Below are 20,094 nucleotides of genomic sequence, written 5' to 3' on the forward strand. Positions count from 1 at the left end.
GAGCCTCTTTGGGATTCTCCATCTCTCTGACCCTCCCTTACTTGCTTGTGTGCTCTATCTCAAAAATAAATAAATAAACTTTTAAAAAATGTGTGTGTGTGTGTGTGTGTGTATACTGTGCAATAATGGTTTCAGAAGAATTCAGTGATTCATCACTTACATACAACACCCAGTGCTCATCACAAGTGATCTTCTGACCACAAATCAGAAGAATCATCTGCTTCCAGCAGTGCTTGACCACAGGTAATGGAAACTACAGAAAGTAAAACCACAGATAAGGAGGGACTATTGTAACATCATTTTAGTGTCCAAACTACATTGGGCTCTGTGCTGACAGCTCATAGCCTAGGTCCTGCTTCAGATTCTGTGTCTTCCTGCCTCTCTGCCTCTCCCTCAGTCATACTCTGTCTCTCTTTCAAAAATAAATAAACATTATATATATATACATATATATGTGTGTATATATATATAAAGGTTTGGCACAGCATAACACTAGGTCTATAAAATGAATTTGATGGCATTTTATTTTTTTCTATATTTTGTGAACCATTCATATAGAATGGGGATAGTCTGTTTATTAAACACTTGGTGAAACATTTCTATAAATATTTCTGAGCCCTACATTTTCCTTGGAGTGAATTCTTTGATAACTTTTCTCATCTTTTTAATATTTTGGTCTCTTTAATTTTCAGCTTTTTCTTTAGGTAATTTAGATATTTTAGATTTTATTTAAATTTCTATTTTAGGGGCACCTGGGTAGCTCAGTTGGTTAAGCATCCAACTCTTGATTTTGGCTCAGGCCATGATCTCACAGTCATGAGATCAAGCTCTGTATCGGGCTCTGCACTGAGCATGGGGCCTATGTGGGATTCTCTCTCTCTCTCTCTCTGCCCCTCCTCCACTCAAGCATATGCAGGCAGAGCCCAATGCAGGCTCGAACCCAAGAATGGCGAGATCATGACCTGAGCTGAAGTCAGACACTCAACTGACTGAGCCACCCAGGTGCCCCTAAAAAATATTTTAAAGGATATATGAATACATTTTGAATAAACTAATGAATCTACTATGCAAGGGCTCAGAGCTTTAGCTAGTGAACACAGACTGAGGGTCCAATGGTCAGGTTGAGCTTACCTATCAAAGGTTATCCAAGTAGGGGAATAAGTGGAATTGACCTTTTCTAAAACAAGGCTGTCCTCAAATTCATTCACTACTGGTTTCCCATAGTATGTATCTCTTAGCAACCAAAATGTTTTAATGGCTGGTCAAAGAAGGCATTTTGAAAATAGTAACCCAGATACTACTATAAATTGACTCTAGTTGTATCAGGGAAAAATAATCTGCTGCAGACGAAGACCCTAACAAGGCTTAAGTCTCTTAAGATTTTTTTTCTGCTTTTTGCTGTTGTTTTTGCTTTTTGTTGTTCTGTTTTTCTCTTTTCGGAAATTCAGAAGGCAAACAGTCCAGAACCGGTACCACGAAGGTCACTCAATTCAGTCTGTTTTTGAAATGGATTTTGTCCTTATAGCCACTAACATTCCACCCCTAGGCACCTTGTTATATATTGTGGGCAGACAAAAGAAAAAAAGACAAAACCCAAAACTTACGCCACCTGAATTTGTGCAGTTTATAATGCTTTCCCAGGAACTCTATGAAGTGAGTTCTGCTGATTTCAACTTACATTCTATGCCCATGCCTTTAAGGCAAGTAGATGGGAAAATGAGTATCAGACTTACAGTTTCTACGATTGGAGTTTTCTTCTACCAGCCAGGAATTAGGAGTTTGAAGAATGGTTAGGCAGCCATTGACGTATGCCACATTTGCCAATCACTCTCTGCTGAATTAATAATGGGAAATCTTTCTTTCAATTTGTGGCCACATTTTTAGATTCTTCACTTGTTCAGCTTCTCATTGGCATTGCCATTTCTTTTAGTTAATATAACTAGCTGCCTTGTCAGAGGGAAAAGAGAAATCCTTTTAAATAAACACACTTTCATTCATGAACCTTCCTATTCTCATGTTCCTGGGAAAGGGAAAAGGTGGGCATGTGAAATGGGGCAACATTAATCTGTGAAGCTGAATGCAGTTTCATTGATGGGTCTTTGCAAGAGAAAAGAGAAAAAAATGTCCTCCCTACTATATCTATAAATAGATCTTGTTTGAGTGAATAGTAATGCTTTAAAAAATAGAATTTGTGGTTATTCTTCAATAGCTGCCAATACTGCCTCCTTAGAAAAGCTCTGTTAAAACGGCATTTAAGCTAGTCACATAGCCCATCTGACAGCCTCTTCGTAAACTGCTCATGAAAAAGAAGGATCCTGGGATCAGACAAGGCAAACGGAACCCTCCTCTGCCGCTGTACCTTAGAAAGGGTGTTCTCAACACTTTGTTAGTCTAGAGGAAGAAAATGAAACATTTAAATATCTTTGACATTTAAAAGCTACTAAAAATGAATTAAACTATACTGGTAATAACGTAACGTTTATGTAGCATTTTATGTGTTTCAAAATCTTTTTAACTACATAATCTCCCATTATTGAGCAGTCATCGATACTTAAAGTTACTTGCCTAAAGGCGCACAGAAATTTAGTAAAAGTCCCTTATAACAGAGCTCCAAGATTCACATTTACCTTCCCTCTCTCTAAATCTGACCTCACCAGAGGAAACCATTGCCGCTAGCAGACAAATTCTGCATTCGCTGTGACCGCAAGAGATTCCTGCTGCAGGGCCTCACTGCATTTGGCCAGCTAAGCTAGCCCATAACCAGAACTCAGACATTTGTAGGCCCCTCACCTGCCGTAAGACTCTTTCTGCAGTCTTAGAAATAGAGACAGAATACAGGAGAGCATGCTGTATGCTACTGACGGCTGCTGCTTTGCTATAAACTTATCAACATTGTCATATCCCTTTAAGAATGGCAAATAAAGCCATCACAATATGAGCACATAAATTATAAAGTAATTTTTTCTTCTTTGGGAACCATTACAAATGTGATCCGTGTAATATGAAAAATTCTCATTTATGATTACTATCAAGTCATTTACTTTCCATGCCACACGCAATCACAGCAGAGTTTTAAAGTATTAAAAGATAAAGATACATAAATCTGTGTTGCTCCAAACTAATGCATTTGTTATACCTTACAAGATGGGGTTTTTTGGCATGAAGCCATATCTACGTCTTTAGTTTGGATCTGTCTACAGTGGTTATATCAAAGTGTATCACGATCTGTCCCTAAATTATGTTTTCTAGAAACAGTTTTCTAAGAAATATCTCAAAACTCCCAAAGTATGCAGACCTGTAAAAGAAATCTATTTTTTTTCCATCTGGAACCTTGGATATATGCTGAGCCCCATTCATGATCTAGGCCAAAGCATTTGGCCTGGCTCTAACTTAGGTATATTCAAGATAGCTTTTCTATAAGTTGTGGACATTTAAAGAAAAAGTATTACTTGCTAAGAAAGGTCAGGAAAAAATATGAACTATATATCTCTAAGAGCTTTATTTAAGTAGAATATATGCTCAATAATTTTTTCTATTTCACTTTTGCTAAGTTTAACTACTCAATATATAGATACAGCCATAGCTCCACTTCTCTGTGACCAGACTACAATATTTCTTTTAGAACAATTTACTTTCCTTATAAATGGAAAAACTTTCAATTACAAATTTCAAATTACAATTTCATACTATTGTAGCTTGAAGCAGATTGATCATTTTAATAATAGAACAAATGTTTTTTAGTTCAACAAGAATCCTAGTGCTTATGTGATTGAAAAAGTTTTATTTAAGAGATGTGCTCATTAACAACCACAGAAAGCTGATTTTTATCCTGTGCTTTGCAATTTAAAACCACATATATGTATATATGTATACATAAGTATATATATGTATACTTTATCAACTCATCTAACCCTCACAAATTTGAATTGGTTGGTCTAGATGAAATTTTTCTCTTATCTGGCCTTTGAGATTAAATGCTCACTTTGAGAAACTGTGAATTCCTATGAATTAGTGATACATTAATTGTATAGTGAGGCTTGTCAAATGATGAGCATCATGTATGAACACAGATAATACACTAATAACAGTAATAACTATTATTAGTTGAGTTCTTTTTAAGTGACATAGTGCTTTTTACGTGTATTGACTCATTTACTTATCTTAAAGATCCTATGGTGTAGATATTAGTATCCTCATTTAACTTACAAGGAAGTCTAGGCTCAAAGAGTATGATGATTTTCCCAAGGTCACAGTTATAAAATGGCAAAGAAATTCAGTCCCAAATCCTTTTACACTAAAACCTATGCTCTTTTTCATTTCACCCTGCTGCTTCTAATTTTAGAGCATAAACCAGTCCCCATTTAGAAAAACATGCTTTCAAATTAAATGAAATAGGAGATAGGATGCAATGAACAGCTTGAGAATAAAATCATACATAACTTGAGAATAACCTCATAATTCACCAAACAAGTTTGCATCTGTTATTCTAATGTACCGCCTGTGTTATAATAGCATATTTTCATAATTTATTCATGCTGCTACATTATTTTTCTCAACATAAAACCAATGTATACCTCTTTTACTTAGTGAATGTTTTCTAGTAAACCTGACAGAAAGTTTCCTGCTAGCTGACACTGATTGGTAACAGACAATCAGAAAATCTCATTGCTGCCAACAGGTTAGACTGTTTCACTCTTGTTTAAGAGCAGTGCCTCATTCCAGCTAGAAAAGACGCACTTCAGAAAACTGAAAAAGACACACAGTACTTGATATGTAGCAGGTCCTCAATGAATAGAAAGTAGGTGTGAATGCATGAGTGATTGACATTAGTACTTGACATTCCAGGTAGGCCAGTGGGGAGAGAATTTAGCATTCTTCAAGTCACACTGTCCTGTGTTTGGTGCTCTGGAAGGAGACACAGAGACAGATTTCCTTAAGGAAAGTTTACTGAGAACCACTCTTACAAGTACAGCACAGGGGAGAGAGTAAACAAAGCAGGATGGAGCAGAGGCAGAAGTGGGATGCTGTTGTGACAGAGGCAGGAATCAACCACCCTGAGAGCTCTGGAGCCATCATGGTCTTTAAAGATGTCCCCACTGAGGCAATGGGTCGGGGCCTTTGGACTCCTCATCAATTAGTCATTGAGCTTGGCTGTGATCAGTCAGCAGTCAAAGGTCCCCACAACAGGCAGAATAAACACTTCCATCATAAAGAATCTGTACCGTGCCTCACAGCATCCCCTGCAGACAGTCACTTCTCTTATGGGTAGGAGAGAAGTGATCTTTTCACCACATTCCATAAAATAATAATTGCTGGTTTTAAATCTATCATGTACTTCACAACAATACATAAATTATTGTTTTATTTAATCATCACAACAGGGGCGCCTGGGTGGCTCAGTAGGCTGAGCATCAGACTTCAGCTCAGGCTGTGATCTCATGGTTCGTGGGTTCAAGCTCCCCATCGGGCTCTGTGCTGACAGCTCAGAGCCTGGAGCCTGCTTTGGATTCTGTGTCCCTCTCTCACGCTGCCCCTCAACCACTCATGCTCTGACTCTCTCTCTTAAAAAGAAATAAAACATAAAAAAAATTAATCATCACAACAATGCCATGTGGTGTATTCTTCTCAATCCTGTTTTATAGATGAGGAAAGCAAGATTCAAAACTGTTAGATAACTTCTCTGCAATCAAACAACTATAAGCTTTTTCCCTTTAAGGATAGCAGGCTGCTATCCCTTTGTGTTTGCCAAAGTGATCAGGACTTATGGGAGGTCAATTCTTTATTCTGATGAACGTATGATTGTTAAAATGAGGGAAATTCCAAAAGTCTCTTCTTAAATTTCCTATCTAGTGTTATAATAACCATCCCTGATGTATTCTTTAAGGAGTATGCAGAATATATGATTCAGGATAAATTCTTGATATTTTTCTTTTCAATTAAAAAGAAAAAGATGAGATTTTTCTTTCCAAAGTTAATTTTCTTTTGCAACTTAAAGACATTGCTAGGGAATAGTATATCATTACTTATTTTCTGAAATTTCTTTGTTTCCATTAGTTGAGGTCAGAAATGCAATATTTTTCACATACAGTATTAAAGTTAAAACAACAGAAATGTCACCAGCAGGGGTGCTTTTGATTTGTTCCAGGAGGAAAGCATAGATATTAAATGCTGGTTTATTATAAGTTATATAAAGATAATCAAGAAAAAATATTTTGTATTGGAAGAAAACATTTTGTGAATAAAAGCAGAAATTAACAGAGCCCTTAAATGTAACTGTTTCAAAGGCATAATCATTTCTCCATCACCGAGAAAATAGCTAGGAAAAAATGTTAATTCTAAGTGTTTTGAACAAATCGAACAAAAAGTTATTTGAGATGAACAATTTGAGATGAACATGTTGACCAGTTGCATCAGAATCTCCCCCTTCTGTTCCTGGAAAGCATACAGAGTCACAAGGAAAATAAAGAAACCACACACATGAATTCCATGTTCAATGAAATTAGGAGAAAGAAATATCCACCAAATCCAAAACATATGTAAGTTTCCCAGAAAGATCTGAGAACTGGCAAAAGCCATGCACACAACGCCATGGGGAAGGTCAAAGGGCCTGAGCAGTAGCAGATTTCCCAAAGGGCCTGGCACCTCATCCTGAAAGTGAAGCACAATGCTGATGTCCTTTAGATTTTTTAATTAAAAGGTAAAATACCCTGGTGAACGAACCAGAATTAGCTGGTTATTCTTCTGCTTTATAAGAAGAGTGAGAGACTCACAGATGATGCCTGTAGGGGTGGGGTCAGCAGTTCTCCTACTAACTGGGTATGAAATGTTGCTATAGCATATTGACCTTCCTGTGCTTTGGACTTTTTATCTTTTTATGTGAACAAATTTGAAATCTGATGTGCCAGTGAGATGGAAATTAAAGATCAGTTGCTTAGGTTGGGGACGAGAAAGCCATATATACAATAGGAAAACAAATGCATCAGGAACCTAGAGACTGAAACTCTTGTCCCATCTATGCAACTCTGAGATGTTAGAGAAATTATTTTAATTTCTTGTTTCTGTTCTCTCTTTGTGAATTGTGAAGGAATAAATGATAAAATGTTTTTTATCCTTTTCTTTATATTTTATTTTATTGTTATTGCTGCTGTGAAGGTTGGGTTACATTGTTTATTCGGCAAAATATTTATTTAGCACCTACTATATGCCATGAACTGTTTTAGTGAATAACAGACAAAATCCCGATTCTCGTGGACCTTACATTTTAGTTGGGGCTAGGGAAGAGAAAATAAACATTAGAAGCGAATTTTATGGTATGCTACAAGGTAAGCATTACTTATTTTATTTTCTGTTTGAATATAATTAACATACAGTGTTATTTTAATTTCAGGTATAAAATATAATGACTCAACATTTCTATACATTTCTCAGTGCTCATGAAGGTTAAGTGTATTCTTAACCCCATTCACCTATTTCATCCATTCCCCCCACCATGTCCCCTCTGGTAACTATCAGTTTGTTCTCTGTATTTAAGAGTCTGGGTTTTTGTTTGTTTGTCTCTCTCTTTTTTTTTTTTATTTGTTTTGTTTCTTAAATTCCACATAAAAGTGAAATTATGTGATATTTGTCCTTCTCAGAGTGACTTATTTCACTTAAATTTACACCCTCTAGGTCCATCCACACTGTTGTGAATAGAAAGATCTCACTCTTTTTTATGGCTGAGTAATAGTCCATTATAGATAGGTAGGTAGGTAGGTAGGTAGATAGATAGATAGATAGATAAATAGATGATAGAGATAGAAATCCATTCATCTATGAATGGATCCTTCTCTTTCTTGGCCATTGCAAATAGTTCTGCAATAAAGATAGAGGTACATATATCTTTTCAAATTAGTGCTTTCATTTTCTTTGAGTAAATACCCATTAGTGGAATTACTGGATAATATGACAATTCTATTTTTAATTTTTTGAGAAATCTCCATACTGTTACCCATAGTGGTTGCACCAGTGTACGTTCCCACCAACAGTGTCAAAAAGGGTTCCTTTTTCTCCACATCCTTGCCAACAAGGTGAGAAGTACCATGGAAAAACTAGAGTAGAGTAAGGGAGTATAAGAAGCATTGGGGGAAATATTCTGTTTGTAAAGGCAATTCAGGATAGGCCTCATTATTAGACATAATTAGACAAAAATTAATCATGTTTTTAAAAACAGAACACTTTTACCTTTTGAGATTCTCTAAAATAATTTTTTACGTTGTTCATTTATTTTAAGACAGTGAAAGTGAGTGTGTGCAAGCAAAGGAGAGGCAGAGAGAATCCCAAGCAGGCTCTGCACTGAAAGCACAGAGTCCCATGTGGGGCTCCAACTCATGAACTGTGAAATCAAGACCTGAGCTGAAGTCTGTTGCTGAACTGACCAAGCCACCAAGAGACCCCTCTAAAATAATTTTCAAAGCCTCCAAATTAACTTTCTTTTTAAAAAAACTGAACTATTTATTGATTTTATAAGTTATTTTGCTCTCCAAAGAATCAACCCATCATTTTTACCATCTCTTATTTTTACTATATCAATATATTGATTCTGATTTTAAGTATCTTTTCTCCTTTTACTTTCTGTCCTTAGATCAGTTTTTTTGGTTCCTTTTTCTGGACTCTAATGCTAAAAGCTTTGTTGCTTTATTTTTATTACTTCTCATTTGATAATATAAGCTTTTAAGACTATGAATTTTTATCTGGATAATTTTGGTTATATCTAATAAATTTTGATAATGAATGTACTAATTATTTTTATTCTCTACTTTATAATTGCAATTTTAATTTTTTATTATACCCAAGAGTCACTTAGCTAGAGTTTCTTTAATTGTGTTTATCCTTTAGTTATTAATTTCTGGTTTATTGTATTATGGTCAGCAAAAGAGTTCTAGATAATTTTCTGTTTTGTTCTTATTGAACTTTTGCTCATTATTCACTACATACACACTTTAGTAACTGATACCTGGAAACTTGAAAATAAAACACATTCTTATCAGTAAGAAGTAGATTTCTATAAACGGATATATACTACTATATATAAGACCATGTTTTTTGTGAGTTTATTTCATATGTCCAATCAGTGGTTTGGCATTTATTAAATACTATGGTGTTTGTTTTAATGTGTATTCATTATTGATCAGTAGAAAGACTCTCCTTTACCTGTTTATAAAAAAAGAATTTAGCAATGAAATGGCAAGACAGCACGTGGAAATGATGTGTTAGCAGAACTCACACATACAAAAGAAGTAGACCAACACACACACACACACACACACACACACACACAAAATAAAGGCAAAACTGAAAGAAGTAAAAAGCAACTAAACACTAAGAAATACAATAAGGGATATTGAAAAAGAAATAAAGTACGGTAGAAACTTTTTAAATGTTTAAAGTACTGATGACAAAATAATTGAAATATGTACAATCAAAAAAGAGCCAAAATTCACACATGTAATTTGAGTTCTCAAGGAAAACAAAATCAGCTGTATGTAAATGAAAGCCCTCTATTAAGTCGGAGGCCCATACATGCCAAATTGATGAAGACAGTCCTGTATTATACCTGTTTACCCTGTGTCTTCTGTGGTTATTGTTCTATTCTCTGTCCAAAATGTATTGCTCCTAAAGATATATTACTAAATCACTCTATGTATAAAAGGAAAAGATAAGATGACTTCAGATTTCTCTGTAGCAACAATCAGTATCAGAATGTAATTCAGCGATATTTATAAAGTATTCAAGTTAAAAGATTTGAGCCTAAAAATTGATATCCAGCCATTCTCTACAGACATTATAATTTTGAACACACAAAAAGTCTGGTAATACTGTTCTCATGAGATTTTCTTGAAGAAATTACTAAATATCTAACTTTAGTTAACTAGAACATGACTACAGAAATTCGGCCTAAACACCAAAAATGAACATTTAATATATTTACCTGAATAAGAGAAAAAATGTTGAGAAAGGAGGGTTAAAAATATGACATCTTTTCTATGATTTCTACATAAAATGTGAATTTAAAAATTCTGAAAGTAGAAGGGAAAGGAATTGAGACATAGGATAAGATTGTTGTTTAATACAGTTTAAGAACTAAAAGGCAAGCAAAATATCGTTTAAAATAAATCAAGTAATGACAGTAGCATATTTAAGAACAAGAAAGGGAAACACTAAGAGTAAGCTATTATACTATTAACTAAAATTGAATGACAGAAGGAAAGAAGGGAAGAGAGAGGGAAATTAGAAAACAGCCTAACTATATAAGAATTACAAAAACAAACAATAAATAAAACGGCCCATAAAGTAAAAGATTTTTAAGAAAAAACATAAAAAGAGAAAATGTCACATGATGGAATTAAAACTCAATATATATGCTATAGAATTAAATGTATATGAGCTTACCTCACTTATTAAAGAAAACATTCAGATTCAATCCTAATCCAAATGCCAACTCTGGGATGTTTATAAGAAACACACATAAGATAAAGTGATTTTTTAAGGTTAATAATAAAAGGATAGGCAACTGTAGACAAATATTAATTTTCTTATCTTAATATTAAACTACATGTATTTTAACACAAAAATATTAAATGTGGCAAAAAGAATAATGTAATCAATAAGGTCAATATGAATGATGTACCTCAATTACTAGAGAATACACCTTCCCTTTCAAATGCTTATAGCATATTGATAGTCATTGACTATCAATTTAGAAGGCTATAGAATATGATCACTAAGGTAGGTCTGACTTATATACAAAATCTGGCCAACGGGAGAAAACATTAATCAATACTTTTACAATTTTACATACATGATATCTAGAATTGAATTTAAAAAGCAGACATGCCAATGGGGCACCTGGGTGGCTCAATCATTAAGCGTCCAACTTCGACTTAGGTCATGATCTCACAATTCACAAGTTCAAGACCACATCAGGCTCTGGGCTGACAGGTCAGAGCCTAGAGCCTGCTTCAGATTCTGTGTCTCCCTCTCTCTCTGCCCCTCCGCCACTCATGCTCCCTCTGTCTCTCTCAAAAATAAATTAAAATATATTTAAAAAATATAAAAACAGACATGCCAAAATACAGAACCTGATAACTTAAAAACAAGATAAAACAATCAAATAGTAACAGATCCAAAGATGATTCAAATATTGCAGATATTAGACATGGGCTATAAATAACTATGAGTAATGTATTTGAGTATGGGTGAAAAATGAAGAATTCTACCATAGAATTTTTGATATAGAAAATCCAATAAAAAATTTGGAAATTAAAAATTTTGTCATTGAGGGGCGCCTGGGTGGCTCAGTCAGTTGAGTGTCCGACTTTGGCTCAGGCCATGATCTCATGGGTTGTGGGTTCGAGCCCCGCATCAGGCTCTGTGCTGACAGCTCAGAGCCTGGAGCCTGTTTCAGATTCTGTGTCTCCCTCTCTCTCTGACCTGTCCCTGCTCATGCTCTCTCTCTCTCTCTCTCTCAGAAATGAATTAAAAAAAATATTTTAAAAAATAAAAATATTATCATTGAAAGTAAGAATTAATTGATGGATTTAAAACCAGACTAGCCCTGGCAGAAATTAAGATTATTATAGTTTTAAGATGGAAACTACTTAAGTATAACAAATGGAGAAAGTCTTTGGAGTCCCAGAAGTAGAAATTATGAAACAGAAGCAATACAGAATGCTAGCCAAGAATTTTCCAAAATTAATGGAAGACAGCATGCCAAACTTTTATAGAATTTTTTTTCTTTAAGCAGAAAAAACAAACAACTACAACAAAAATGGAAGGACGGAAGGAAGGGAGGGAGGAAGGAAGGAAGGAGGAAAAAGAATAAAGTTAGCCACAAGCTTTGAGAGATGGATTGACCGTGACTGGGAGGAAGCATAAGAGAAATGTCCGAGATGCCATTAATATTCTATATCCTGATCCAGGGGTGGTTATGCAGGTATTTTCACTGTGTCAAAAAAAAATCATAAATTTAAGATTTGTTCATTTTACAGTATGTATACTATACTTCAATTTAAAAGTTTTAAAAAGTTTAAAAAGACGAGTTTCTCTTTCTTGTTTGACAACCTATTCCCCTCCCTACCCCATATCCTGGTTGCCACTGAACCTCATAGAAGGAGGCAGAGTGAGTAACATTTCAGAGAAACAGGATGTATGCAACATTATATAGGATCGAAAAGTAAAATCTGTCCCTTAAATTCTCTAGGAAGAAGATGAATCATGCGATTAATATTAACATGGTGGAAGACAACTGTACTGCCAGGCTTCCTGTGCAAGAGACCCATACATTGTCATGAGCACCAGTGGGGCGTGACGGGAGTGGGGGAAGGTGGCAGGGGATGTGTTACAACAGAGCACGTAGAGGTCTCATGTCGGAACAAAATGGCTGCTGTGTGGGACTTACTGTTTCCGGCGCGAGCTTCTGCAGGGGGTGGCAGGAGTCACTCCTAAAAATCAGAAGGCATCAATGGCGTCAGTCATACCTCAGTAGTTACTAGTAAGAAAAGCACTAGTAAACACTAGGACTTACTAGTACAAAATCAGTTCCTCTGCAACAGAAATTATTGAGTATCTAAGGAAAAGGCAAAGATCCGAGGCCTCCTCTTGCCCTTCCACTGTAAAACCAAATAATTCCCCTTAGATTTCCAGATTCCAATATGAAAAGGGCGAGGAGTTTGGGTGCAACTATAAAAGGCTAAGCATTTACCTAAGACCTCTTCTGAGACTTTACCTAGGACTGAGCATTACCTAGAATTTAGCATTTACCTAAGATAGAACAGTCTTAAAGAGCTAAATTAGTACTAGTAAAGAATTGAACTTCGAATAGACTAAATATTTAGAGACACTGTATGAACAAGCACGCAAAAAAGATCAGATCATCATAAGAGGTAAAAATAACTACATATTTTTTGACACATTAGCGCTTAGGGCATCAGTTTATGACCCTACTACATCAAAGAAACCAATTAAATAACATATATTATTTCATACCTTCTATAGTAACAAAAATCTAAAACAATGAAAATTCCAAACACTGGTAACATGATAACATTATTTTACTTATATACTGACTACAAAATAATTAGAACATAATTTGGCAATAAAATGCATAAATTACAAGCTGACTCATGATTTATAAGTAAATCTGTGGTAATGTTATTCCTAAGGAAATAGTTCATGAAAAGCCATTGCAGCATTATTTACAAAGAAAAATAATTAAGAGTAACTTAAATGGCCAATGACAGAAAATAACTTACTATGTTCTGGTATATCAACTCAGTGGAATATTACACAGCTTTATGTATAATTATTAAAAGCTGCACTGTTATATGGAATTACTTAAGAGAAAAACAAAATAAATGGAGTAAAAAGTGATATATTAAGTTTCCAAATATATAAGAATTCTGTATGCATTTGAATATAGTCTAGAATAACAATGAGAAAGAAACAGTATAACCGTGTGAACATAAAAGATGTTTTTAAAAGTATTTTTGCAATTCTAATATTATTTTGCAATTTTAAATTCAACGTAAGAGTCAGTCACCTTTATTAGAAATCAGATTCTGACTTTATTTCTGGGTTCCTCTAATTTGTTGCCGTCTTTCCAAGAACAATGAAGTAGAAAAGTTATGAGTCCTGGAGCCCCACTATTTGGATTTGATTCTGGGTTTCTCTACCTACTAGCCATGAAACCCAAGGCAAATTCCTTAATCTCTCTTTGCCACAATTTTTCATCTATAATGAGGATTATAGTAATATCAACCTAACAGTGTGGTGGAGAGGATTAGATAACTTTTATATTAACGTACTCTATATTTTCATATTAAAGTTCTTTAGAAACAGTCTCAGTAATTAGTAACCATTCTGAAGTAGTTAATTGTTAATTTTTTTTTATTTTTGTTGTGCTTTATTGGATGATGTGAACAATACATCATAGTTCCTGAACAAAGCATGTGGCAAATACTAAATGATTCTTGAATTAGCTTCTCAATCTAATAGAATAGTCTCAGTACATCTGTCTTTTCGTTTTGATTCTTTTTGTTTGTTTGTAGCATAGTTAATGTGTATGATCTGTTGGTATTGAATGGGTAATTTTAGTAGCAAACAAATTGAGTGATTTAGAATTAGAATGTTCTTTCTTCTTAGCAGTGTCTTAAAAGCAAAATAAATACTGAGTCCATGTGGCTGACTGATGATGTTCAGACAAAAATGTTCAAGTATCTGAATTTCCCACTTTTCAACATATGTCGCAGTTGTCATGATGCAAACAGAACTGGTATGCTTTGCCTTCATTTACATTAGCCACATTTGCCAAACTGTCACAATCAGTGGTCTCTGGGTTTCCCACAGAGGCATTTAAGACCATAATCAATCATTTCATGCTAAAACATGATATTGTTTAGGCTCCTTCGCTCTCCAATCCTCCTACAAGTGTACAGACATAGAATAATATGGAATTTTACCTAAAACAAGCTTTTATTCTTTTATTTCCAGTTTCTTTTCTTTTTGCCTGTTTTTCTCATATATATTCTCTTTTAGAGTCTGAGCATATGGATGGATGAGTTGTCTGTGTTGGTTTCTGCCATAGACACTGGATGAAATGGGACTCCATCAGTGAAGACTCAGAAACACAAACACTCCAATATCAGTGACTTTAAGCAGCAAGGCATATTTCGTATTCATGCTCATAGTCCATCCTGGTCTAGGTGAGGCTCTGCCTCATGCCATCCTCAGTCTGGAAGACAGGCTGACAGCAGCCATTATCTGGAGTCACCATATCAGGGAGAAAGACTGAGGGACAAGTCACATATCGGCTCTTAAAACTGTCTTCCAGAAATGCTCAATATCACTTCTTGCATTTCACTGTAAGGCAAGTCGTGTGGCCACAGCTAACTTCAATTTGTGAGAAATTGCCATTCTACAGATTTCATAGACAATCACAAATATTTGTGCGATAGTACTAAGGACTACTACAAAGAACTATGTAAACTGGAGATACTGTGATTCCTTATAGCTGCATACATAGGTAACAAAAGATCTGATCCCTTCTGGTATTTACCAAACATTTTAAGCTAATATTCATTCTTTCATTCAAAATTAATTTTTATGTAATTTTTCTTCCTTTTACATTCTTTCTTATTCAAGAAAAATCATTTTATGAGACGACAAATCTATGGCTCCTTCAGACATCTAAAAAAACCTATTTTCTACTCTTCATGGCAAAAGACTGTAGCACCAAATTATGTTTGCATGTTGGTTGGTTTGTTAGTATGGTGGATTGGTTTAAATTTCTTTAATGTTTATTTTTGAGAGAGAGGGAGAGAGAGAGAAAGAGAGAGAGAATGAGCAAGGGAAGGGCAGAGAGGGATGGAGACAGAAATAGAAGCAGTCTCTAGGCTCCGTGCTGTCAGCGAAAGTCGGACGCTTAACTCACTAAGCCACCCAGGTGCCCTATGTGGTAGATTGGTTTAAAGGTTGATTATATTTGATTTATGTAATGCTCCAAATTTAGGAAACCATAAAATAATGAAATATGTGGTAAGAGATCTTTCTCTGGGAAGTCATAGGTATTTACTTAAGAGAGCTAAGTCAAGTCTAAAGGAAAATTTAGAGCTTTATTCAATTACATGGCCATTGGGATTAAAGTAATAAAAACTATCTGATTTGTTTGTTCTGATTTATCTGCATTAGAATTTTCCAGTAAGCGATGAAACTGTTGTGTTCAGCATTGAAAACTACTGAAATCGATTTTGTATTCAGGTGGTTTCCTCCAGTAGTCTGATTTTGAGCATTCTCATGTTTGTTTTGTTTCTGAGATGAAAAGAGAGTTTGACTCTACACATAAATAAAGAAAACAGTTATTATCTAATGACAAATTATTAATTATTGGTTTATATTATCTCTATTGGAGCATTCTAAATGGAGGGAATATTGTTTAAGCACTACCATTTATTTATTTCTACTTTCACCTTACTTTTACAACTTTTTCCATGCCTGTAAGAACACTCTTCCCCAAAGATCTCAAATAAGTACTTGAATAAAACTACAATATAAGCATAGCTATAAAGAATGCATTTAATTTCAAGGGCTGCTATAAAGAATTTTACAAATGGCATGACAGGGTCCTTTTATTGTCCCCGATTTCATTACACAGCCTTCCTAACAACCCTCCTGAGAGCAAAGGTAGGATAGTGTCAATCCTTTTTATCAGTTCGCTTGGTTACAAAAGAAGAACATTATCCTGACATTATGGGTATTGTTCTACTTATTTGCCGTGTCCCTATTGTAACTTTCCCTGGAATATAGTGCCGAACACAGATGCAGTTTGGAAAGAACCTGCAAGTACTGTTGCCATCAATGGGATAAACTCAGATTTTGCCTAAGTAAGCTGAAAACAGAACAACTCATTAGCTAAAAAACAAATGTCTTCCTGAATCACCACCAGCGCCCAAACAAGTTAAGTGGTAAAGGAGAAGTTTCGCTTCTCCTCTTCTGTAAAAGTTTCCCAACAAAAGCACATCTGAACCAACTATTACTCAGATATCTGTCAAGGCTCATACAATTAGGTTCTAGAGAATTCCTTCCTTTTAAATCAGGATATACCAAATTGGAGTCTACAGATTTTGGAGTTCCACGAATGATGTGTTGAAATGTTTAATTTTGTACTTTTGTGAGGGATATCGGCTAAAGCAAAACAAAACAAAAAGCATGGGAAAATCGCACAGACAGTGCATGCTAGTCTAAGAATGCCAAATGCCATAAAGCAGTGGCATTGGTCATCAGTCTGTGCTCATGTTTTTGCTGACAACTGCATCTTAACAATAAGTGTTCATAATTAAGGAGAGTTTTGGGGCGCCTGGGTGGCTCAGTTGGTTAAACGTCAGACTTCGGCTCAGGTCATGATCTCACAGCTCCTAGGTTCGAGCCCCATGTCGGGCTCTGTGCTGACAGCTCACAGCCTGGATCCTGCTTCAGATTCTGTGTCTCCCTCTCTCTCTGCCCCTCCCCACATTGTGCTCTGTCTCTCTCTGTCCTCAAAAATGAATAAACGTTAAAAACACTTAAAAAAGTAATTAAGGAGAGTTTTGAAGAGTCTCGCAGGTGATATACTATGAGAAACAAGGAAGATATAAAAGTGTACTCCATATGATTTCATTAATGTAAATTTCAGGAAGATGAAAACTAGCTTCAAAATAGTGCCTACATCTGTGGCCAACAGGTGGAAGGTAGACAGTAGTATTGGTTGCAAAAGGATCTGAGGGAGTCTTTTGGAGAATCACGAATATTTTATATCTTGACTCATGAGGTCATTACTCAAGTGAATATAAAAATAAATAATATGTATAAAATTCATACAACTTGAGACTTGATTCATATACTTTATTGTATGGATGTCTGTTGCACTTCAATAAAACATTTTTAAATATCAATATTATTAGTTTGAAATTGTTTTATTTTGTTATATTGTTTGTGTATCTTTGTAAATATTTTTGTTTCAAATTTGTATGAGAACCAAAACATAAAAGATTATGGGGCACCTAGGTGGCTAAGTCAGTTAAGCCACTGACTTCAGGTCAGGTCATGATCTCACAGTTCGTGAATTTGAGCCCCACGTTGGGCTCTCTGCTGTCAGCACAGAGCCTGCTTTGGATCCTTATCTCCCTCTCTCTCTGCCCTTCCCCCACTCTCACAGTCATGCATGCGTGCTCGAGCGTGCTCTCTCTCTCTTCCCTCAAAATAATAAACATTAAAGAAAAAAGTTAAAAAATAAATTAATACCCATTGTTAGGTTTGTACACTTTTAAAGTATATTGTAATTAAAAGAATTCATATCTGCATTAGGCTTGATGAGAAAGTTTTTCCTTTAAGAGGGTTTGTACAAGCACAGGTCTGAGATATACTACTTGAGCTACGACATTTGTCACAAAATAATTCTTCCAGAACAGCAGGAAGCTAGAAATACAAGCCTGCTGCCTCTGGGACATTGCCTCTGAGCCGTAAATGGATCCTATATGGGTGTAAGAAATGATTCCTATTTCATACTGTGACCTTAACAGGGCTTCCAGTATAGAGCCAGGGTCTTAGATATATAAGCATACAACACTTCTCTTTTCACCTTTATAACAGACCACCTTCCAGTTCTCCATCTAATTCTCTGCTTCTGGCTTCCTGGGAAACCAGATAAAGTGTTTCAAATGACAGGAAGAACAAGGAGTGAGGCCTTGGGATTTAGGTTCAATGGTAGCTGGCTGACAAATGGTTTCACCTTGAGCAAATGATTTGATCTGTCTAAGCTTCAGTTTTCCCACTTTCTACTTTTGAAAAGCTACTCTAAGGGATTTTTGAGACTGTTATGTAAAAATATGTAAAGCACCTAGTACAGTAACTGGCATAGTAGGTGCTCAAAAACTGTTACACAGTAATTAAATTAGAGACCCTAAAACTGATTATAAAGACCCAAAGCATGAAATTCATGGCTTTACCAAAGGTATTTTCGGGCTGCTTTTTAAGTGCTCAGAGGGTCAATTCCATTTTAACGTAAATTCTAGGCTGTTTCTACAACTGAGATGTCAGAAGGCTTCAATGTGGGTGGCTAGTACTGTATTATATTCCTTATAGTTTTCAGGATACTCACTCTAATAAAACTGATCAGTGTACCTGGGTGGCTCAGTTGGTCAAGCATCCTACTTCACCTCAGGTAATGATTTCACAGTTCGTGGGTCTGAGCTCCACATCGGGCTCTATGCTGACAGCTCAGAGCCTGGAGCCTGCTTCGATTGTGTGTCTCACTCTCTCTGTGCCCCTCCTCTGCTCATGCTCTTTCTCTCTCAAAAATAAATAAACATGAAAAAAAAACTATTCACTATGTACAGGAGGCACCCTACTTTATGTGATTTCCAGCTATTGAAATAATACAAACATAAAAATGTGTTTTGAAATTTTATTAAAAAAATTGAATTCCTCTACGTTGATGAGTAGGAAGACTGTACTGATTAATAGTTAAACTGATTTTATAACTTGAATGATGATATTTTGTATGATTTTTATTTCCTTATATCCATCTTTATTTAGAAGATAACTATAGAAAACCAGAATTATGCTGGAAGAAACCAAAGGTGATAGTACAAATCATAGGAAACAAATAAAAGCTAATGAATAGTGAATAGGTTTATTAAGCATCTTAAGTTACAGATATCTTCACAAATGTTTGACAGGATCTGGATCATAGGCCATTGGATACGATACAGAAGACAGGATTTATTAGTTGTCAAAATCCAAAAAGGATCTCAGTCATATTTATTAATGCTTTGTGGAGGTCCAATAAGGAAGAATTACTTACCAAACCTCCTGAAGAACTGAGTTAACTGAACTGTGGGTTATATTTCAGAATGATCATTTTGTAGCTAAAACATTATTTCTACTGCAGTTAAAATAGACCTGATTTTCAGGTAATGACCAGCCAGCATATCCTACTGTTCATCACTCGACGAAAATTGGGCAAATGCAATGTGGCTTCCTTTTAGTTATTGCCCATGCAGTACAATGCTAAAATATGACAAAAATTTTCAGCTTGAGTTCCATGTGTTTTATTTTAAAGATATCATGTGTCTAGATATGTAGAAAAATATAGATATTTTTTTACGTTTTAATTCAGTTTTATTCAAATGCATGGCATGTTTGTGAACAAATCTTACTCATCAGAGATATATAATTACATTATTATTGATATAACTTTGTCAATGCCTTCTATATGTTTAATTTAGTAGCTGTAACTCACTTCAGACTATTTGCCCAGAGCTGCTAAAATTATAGAATTTTAGAAGACATAAATAAACAAATATACCTCCAGAAGAGAAATTTGTTATAAAAACTCATAAGCACATGTAAATATTTGCCTACATTTCAAACATTTAACACAACTTTCTGAAACTTAACTATGGGCAGAAGTTCATGAAGTTCAAGTCAAAAATCCTTATTCTTTATTGTTGATTATAATGAATTCCAAGCCAATAAATAATTCAACGATTTCATTGTTTACCTACTATATGTCAGAACTGGGTC

General features: G+C 35.1%; 1 long non-coding RNA gene across 2 annotated transcripts in view; it reads right to left on the reverse strand.

Moving 5' to 3' along the window:
- Positions 1-20,094, reverse strand: part of LOC144235546 (uncharacterized) — a 244,502-nt gene that overhangs the window by 145,783 nt on the left and 78,625 nt on the right. For both annotated transcript variants that reach the window (XR_013336246.1, XR_013336245.1), the window contains exon 3: positions 12,437-12,479. This is a non-coding gene — a long non-coding RNA (uncharacterized LOC144235546). The remainder of the gene's footprint in view (positions 1-12,436; positions 12,480-20,094) is intronic.

This window comes from Crocuta crocuta, unplaced genomic scaffold, assembly GCF_008692635.1.
Source record: "Crocuta crocuta isolate KB4526 unplaced genomic scaffold, BGI_CrCroc_1.0 scaffold205, whole genome shotgun sequence".
NCBI classification, from domain to species: Eukaryota; Metazoa; Chordata; class Mammalia; order Carnivora; family Hyaenidae; genus Crocuta; species Crocuta crocuta.